The sequence below is a fragment of the Myotis lucifugus genome, unplaced genomic scaffold (assembly GCF_000147115.1).
Source record: "Myotis lucifugus unplaced genomic scaffold, Myoluc2.0 scaffold_478, whole genome shotgun sequence".
NCBI lineage: Eukaryota > Metazoa > Chordata > Mammalia > Chiroptera > Vespertilionidae > Myotis > Myotis lucifugus.
Window position 1 is genome coordinate 461,516 of NW_005871526.1, and position 6,668 is coordinate 468,183.

Genomic DNA, 6,668 nt, shown 5'->3' on the forward strand with positions numbered 1-6,668 from the left:
TTAATCCCCCCCCCCTATATGCATGCATATAAGTCCTTCAGTTGATCTCTTAATCCCCCCCCCCCAAACCCTCCCCAGGCTTCCCACTGTAGTTTGACATTCTGTTCAATGTTGCTCTGCCTCTGTATCTACCCCTGTTCATCAGTCTATACTGGTCCCCTTTATTTGTCCCAACCTCACTGGAGTAGTCTCAACCTCACCAGGGCCGTCTGAGCCTCACCAGGGCCGTTACAGCCTCACCGGGGCCATCCTGACCTCACGGGGGCCGTTTCAACCTCATCAGCTTCTTCTCCCTGAATCCACATACCCCCACACAGATACTGACTCATTCCTGAATACCTCAGCTCATGTCCCCGCCCCTCACCCAACCGCAGTATAAAAAAAGCGCCCCCCTCCATGTTGGCGTGAATCCACGTGCCCTGTCTTTGGGGGTACGTGGGTCTCCCGGGGACGCAGAATAAACTTTCCTTTCCTTTCTTTTCTGATTCACTGGACTCTATTTCTTGCGCCGCCTCCTGAGCCACCTAACCTAACAGTGTGCTGAGTCGCCTATGAGTAATTGAAGAGCTTTCCCGATTTTCTGATCCTGAATTCTAAGTCACTTTGAATTCTCTTGTAAATCTTGTTAGTCCTCAGAGGGAAGGCAGAGGAGGGTGGGTGGGAAGAGACCAGCCAATGAACTTGTATGCACATATGCATAACCCGTGGACATGGACAATGGGGTGATGAGGGCCTGGGGGCGGGGAAGCAGGGGAGACGGGAGCGGCTGGAAGAGGTTAATGGGGGGAAAGGAGGACCTATGTAATACTTCCAACAATAAAGATTTTAAAATAAAATAAAATAAACCCTGTTCGTCACCAAGTCATATTGGTTCTTTATGTTATGGCTCTCAGTGTCCCTTCTCTTCTGTTGCTGTCACTACACTCACTCAGACTCTTGCACTTTCTTTTTTTTTAAGTTGTGAGCAGTCATCTGATTTATAAAAAGATGTGACAAAATTTTAAATGATACAAAATATCATTTTCAAAACAACATCAACATCATTTTCAAAACACCACCAAAAAGTGAGTGTATTTAACTGTTCTCAGCTCATAACAGCAAATGTGTGAGTGGAGCAATAACGCATGTTGTAGCATGTTTACTAAACCTGCAACAGAGAAAGTTAGTTGAAGGAAAGCAGAGAAACTTTGTCTTTTAAGTATTAGAACCCGGGGGCTCCATAATCATCTGGCACCAGCTCAGTGATGCACCTATGGTTAGAAATGTACATGATGGGAACTCCAGGGATCTTCCTGATTCTTCGTTTAAGGTCCCGGTCAACTGTGGCCACAATATAACACTCGTGCTGAGTTACTCTGTACCGAGCAGTCATCTGCATAGGTTCCTGTGTGTGTGCACGGTAATCGTTCAAAGCTTGGATCCTTGGCGATCCTTAGAGCCACTCCATACTTCTGCCCCAATTTCTCAGTTTCAACCATTACACAATCAGTTATACAAGGGATACACTTGGCATAGAGACATCCATCATTGACTGCACTGAGTCCAGTTTGGCCTTAATGGAAAAGTTGATAAAGTTGGTATCCACCAGGATGTGGTAAGGTGGGCCCAGCTGTGCGTTATTCGGAAGAATATGCAGGAGGGGTGTTGGGGGACTTCTCTTTCTTTGAGTACACTGGGATCTTTCTTTTCTGTCTTTTCAGGTTTTAATCTATCCTTTTCTTTAAGCCTCTGATCTCTGAGACTAAGCATTCGCTTCATGGTCGCATACTTCCTTGTTTTCTTTTGCTTCCCCATGTTCACCCCGCACTCTTGTTTCTTCCGGAATCACCCTCTTGCACTTTCTACAATGACAATATCCCCTTCTTGGTCTCCCTGTTCTGATGCTCTCTTGTCAGATAAGTCCTATGTTTCCCAAGTAAGAATAATCTAAAAATGTTATTTCTATGAGGATCAGGTTTAAGTTCCTTATTCTGATACATCTCTCGCAACTTCCCCATCATAAAACTTAGCATTCTTTCATCATTGTTCTCTTATCACCAGATGCCAGATAGACCCGTCTTTCCCTTCTCCTTTCCTCCCACCATTTATCTAACTTTTACCCTTTTTAAAAAATATGTTCTTATTGATTTTTTTCTAAATATATTTTCATTGATTTCAAAGAGGCAGGGAGAGGAAGAGAGAGACAGAAGCATCAATGAGAGAAAATCATTGATAAGCTGCCTCCTACATACCCCACAATGGGGACTGAACCCACAACCTGGGCATGTGCCAACTGGGAATTGAACCATGACCTCCTGGTTCACAGGTCAACACTAAACCACTAGCCACCATTATTGACTTTTTATAGAGAGAGGAAGGGAGAGGGGGAAATAGAAGCATCAAGCACTTGCCTCCCATCCATACCCTGACCAAGGACCAAACTTGCAACCTGAGATTTACTCTTGTTTTAAGATCCATCCCAGACCCCATTTTTCCCAGGAAGCTTTGGTCCTGAACAATGTCTTTCTTCTTTGACCTGTTACTGTTTATTATTATACTAGAGCCTGGTACACAGATTCGTGCACCAATTCGTGCACCAGTGGGGTCCCTCGGCCTGGCCTGCGGGAATTGGCCCCAAACCAGCTCTCTGACATCCCTCAATGGGTCCTGGATTCTGAGAGGGGGCAGGCCAGGCCTACCGGGGCCGGAGAGGGACCACGGGAAAGCTCCAGGGCGTGTTCAGCCCATCTGGCCCAGTCCTGATTGGGGCCCAGTCCCAAGCAGCAAGCTAACCTACTGGTCAGAGTATCTGCCCCCTGGTGGTCAGTGTGGGTCATAGCAACTGGTTGAATGGTCGAACAAATGGTCAGACACTTAGCATATTAGGCTTTTATTATCTACTAGAGGCCCGGGGCACAAAAATTTGTGCACTCGGGGGGGAAGGGAAGGGTCCCTCAGCCCGGCCTGTGCCCTCTCGCAGTCTGGGACCCCTCAGGAGATAACGACCTGCTGGCTTAGGCCTGCTCCTGGGTGGCAGAGGGCAGGCCCAATCCCTAGGTGCAGCCCCTGGTCGGGCTCAGAGCAGGGCTGATTGGGGAGTTGGGGCACTGCCCCCTGTCATGCACAGAGCAGGGCGGATTGGGAGGTTGCGATGCCACCCTCAGTCACGCTCAGGGTAGGGCTGATTGGGGGGTTGGGGCACCACCCCCTATCACACTCAAGGCAGGGTCAATGGGGAGGTTGCGGTGCCACCCCCTGTCACTCACAGAGCAGGGCCAATCAGGGGGTTGGGGCACTGCCCCCCCCCCATCACGCACAGAGCAGGGCCCATCAGGGGGTTGGGGAGCTCCCCCCTGTCACGCACAGAGTAGGGCTGATAGGGGAGTTAGGGCACCGCCTCCTGTCACAAACACAGCAGGGCGGATCAGGGGGTTGGGGCGCCGCCCTCTATCACCCACAGAGCAGGGCCGATCAGGGGGTTGGGGTGCCGCCACTGTCACACTCAGGGCAGGGCCGATGGGGAGGTTATGGCTCGACCCCGTCACGCACAGAGCAGGGCCCATGGAGGGGGGGGGGGTTGGGGCGCCACCCCCTGTCACACACAGAGCAGGGCCGATCAGGGGGTTGGGACGCCACACCCTGTCACACACAGAGCCGCAGGGCGATCAGGGGGTTTGGGCGCTGCACCCTGTCATGCTGATCTGGTGCCAGGAGGACTCGCTGCTCCGCTGATCCCGGTGCTGGGAGGCATATTACCCTTTTACTATATAGGATAGAGGCCTGGGGGCCGGCTGGTTTGCCCTGAAGGGTGTCCTGGATTAGGGTGGGGGTCCCCACTGGGGTGCCTGGCCAGCCTGGATGAGGAGATGATGGCTGTTTGCAGCTGGTCACACACCCTTCAGGGTGGGGTTCCCCACTGGGGTGCCTGGCTATTCTGGATGAGGTGATGATGGCTGTTTGCAGCTGGTCACACACCCTTCAGGGTGGGGGTCCCCACTGGGGTGCCTGGCCAGTCTGGGTGAGGGGCTGAGGGCTGCTTTCAGGCTGGCGGTTTTGACTGAAGCTCCCAACTGCTCCTTTTTTTCTTTTTTTTTTTCTTCTGGGCCAGCTTTAGCTCTGGCTCTAGCTCTGAGGCTTCTGCTGCTGGTTTGTTTGCCGTTCTATAATCGAAACAATGTATAACTTCAGCTCTCTGATCCCAGCCGGCTATATTTGTTAGAATGTTTCAAACTGCCAGCTCAGAGGCCGGCAAGTCAGGCGGGGAACGTTGGAGTCTGCAGTCCCTGGAGCAAGCTAGCCTCATGTTCGCTTCCAGCTGCCTGGCTGCCGGCCGCCATCTTGGCTGACAGTTAATTTGCATAAGGATACGCTGATTAGCCAATGGGAAGGGTAGCGGTCGTACGCCAATTACCATTTTTCTCTTTTATTATTTATTATCTATACTAGAGGCCCGGTGCACAAAAATTTGTGCACTCGGGGGGGTCCCTCAGCCCAACCTGTGCCCTCTCGCAGTCTGGGACCCCTCAGGGGTTGTCCACCTGCTGGCTTAGGTCCACTCCCTGGGGGATTGGGCCTAAGCTGGCAGTCAGACATCCCTCTGGTAGACCGGGAGCCCTCGGGGGATGCCCACTTGCCAGCGAGGAGCAGGCCTAAGCTGCAGTCAGACATCCTTAGTGCTGCTGAGGAGGCGGGAGAGGCTCCCACCACCACCGCTGTACTGGCAGCCGGCAGCCTGGCTTGTGGCTGAGCAGAGCTCCCCCTGTGGGAGCGCACTGACCACCAGGGGGCAGCTCCTGCATTGAGCGTCTGCCCCCTGGTAGTCAGTGTGTGTCATAGTGACCAGTCATTCCCAGTCACTCTGCTGTTAGGGTCAATTTGCATATTACCCTTTTATTATATAGGAGTGCCTGTGGCCAACCTGGGTGAGGGGCTGATGGCTGTTTGCAGGCTGGCCACAGCCCCTTCAGGGTGGGGCGGTCCTGCTGGGGTGCATGGCCAGTCTGGGTGAGGGGCTGATGGCTGTTTGCAGGCTAGCCACAGCCCCTTCAGGGTGGGGGGTCCTGCTGAAGTGCCTGGCCAGTCTGGGTGAGTGGTTGATGGCCGTTTGCAGGCTGGCCAAGCCCCCCAGCAGGGACCCTCACTCCATAAGGGTGTGGCCAGCCTGGGTGAGGGGCTGATGGCTGTTTGCAGGTCGGCCACAGCCCCCAGCCACCCAAACTCCCAGTGGAGGCTGGCTGGAAGCAGATATCTGGGATTTATTTGTCTTCTATAATTGAAACTTTGTTGCCATGAGCGGAGGCCACAGCCAGCTCAGGGCAGGCAGGAAGCTTGGCTTTCTCCATTGCCCAGGCAACCAAGCCTCCTGCTTGCTCCAGCTCCGTGGCTGCCAGCTGCCATCTTGGTTGGGTTAATTTGCATATAGTAACTCTGATTGGCTGGTGGGCGTGGCTTAGGGTGTAGCGAAGGTTCGGTTAATTAGCATCTTTGTCTTTTATTAGTGTAGATAATAAAGAGCCAAGGTCCTAACGACCGAAGGCTTGACCAGACTGGGGCTGCTGCAGGCGTCCGACCCAGCACTGACTGCCTGGGGGCTGTGGATCAGGCCCGGAGAGAGAGGCCTGCAGAGAGAGAGGCAGGGTCTGACCCGTAGCCTCTGTGGCAGCTGTTGATCAGAACTTGCCTCTCTTTCTCTCCTGGCTTGGCCAACAGCCACCTCCATTTCTCTCCAGGCCGCCACCAGGGCTGCTGATCAGCCCCGCCTGTCTGATCAGGCTCCATTGATAGGCCCAGAGATGCTGACTGGCGTATAAACTGACCAATCAGAACCAAATCTGGGTCAACTGTGGGGAGCCAATGGCTGCCTATGAGGTGGAGCTTTTGATGCTGACTGACATAGAAACTGACCAATCAGAACCAAATTGGCTGGCAGAGGAGGGCAGTTGGGGGTGAGATCAGGCCAGCAGGGGAGGGCAGTTAGGTGCAATCAGGCAGGCAGGCAGGTGAGTGGTTAGGAGCAGCAGTCCCAGATTGTGAGACGGGTGTTGAACATCCCCCGAGGGGTCCCCGATTATAGTGGGTGCAGGCTGGGCTGAGGGAACCCCCCTCCATGCACAAATTTTGTGCACCGGGCCTCTAGTATAGGATAAGTTACTGTTGTAGTGTACTCGGGCATTTTTTGGTGTGTGTGTGTGTTTTAATCCTCACCCGAGGATATTTTTCCATTGATTTTTAGAGAGAGTGGAAGAGAAAGGGAAAGACAGAGAGAAATATCAATGTGAGAGAAACACATTGATTGGGTTGACTCCTGCACCACGCTCGTGCCGGGAAGGAACCTGAAATCGAGGTACATGCCCTTGACCAGAATCAAACCTGGGACCCTTGAGTCCGCAGGCCGACGCTCTATCCATTGAGCCAAACCGGTTAGGGCTAATAATGTTTTTTAAATTAAAATTTTAAAAGAAGAAAAAGAATATTTCATAATATATGACAATTATATGAAATTCATGCTTTAGTGTCCACAGATAAAGTTTTATTAAAATATAGCCCCACCTATAGTTTACATATTGCCTATGCTTTCAAACTATAAAGAGAGACTTGGAGTTTCAACAGAGACCATCAGCCCTTCACTCTCTGGCTGCTACAGAAAAAGCTTGCAGACCTCTGGTCTAGGATCTCGAACTCCCTTTATC

At 52.2% G+C, this 6,668-nt stretch overlaps 1 pseudogene; it reads right to left on the minus strand.

Annotated features, from left to right (window-relative positions):
* Window positions 1-1,201: 1,201 nt before the first annotated feature.
* On the minus strand, window positions 1,202-1,820 carry LOC102424354 (annotated as a pseudogene).
* Between the last annotated feature and the right edge of the window lie 4,848 nt (window positions 1,821-6,668).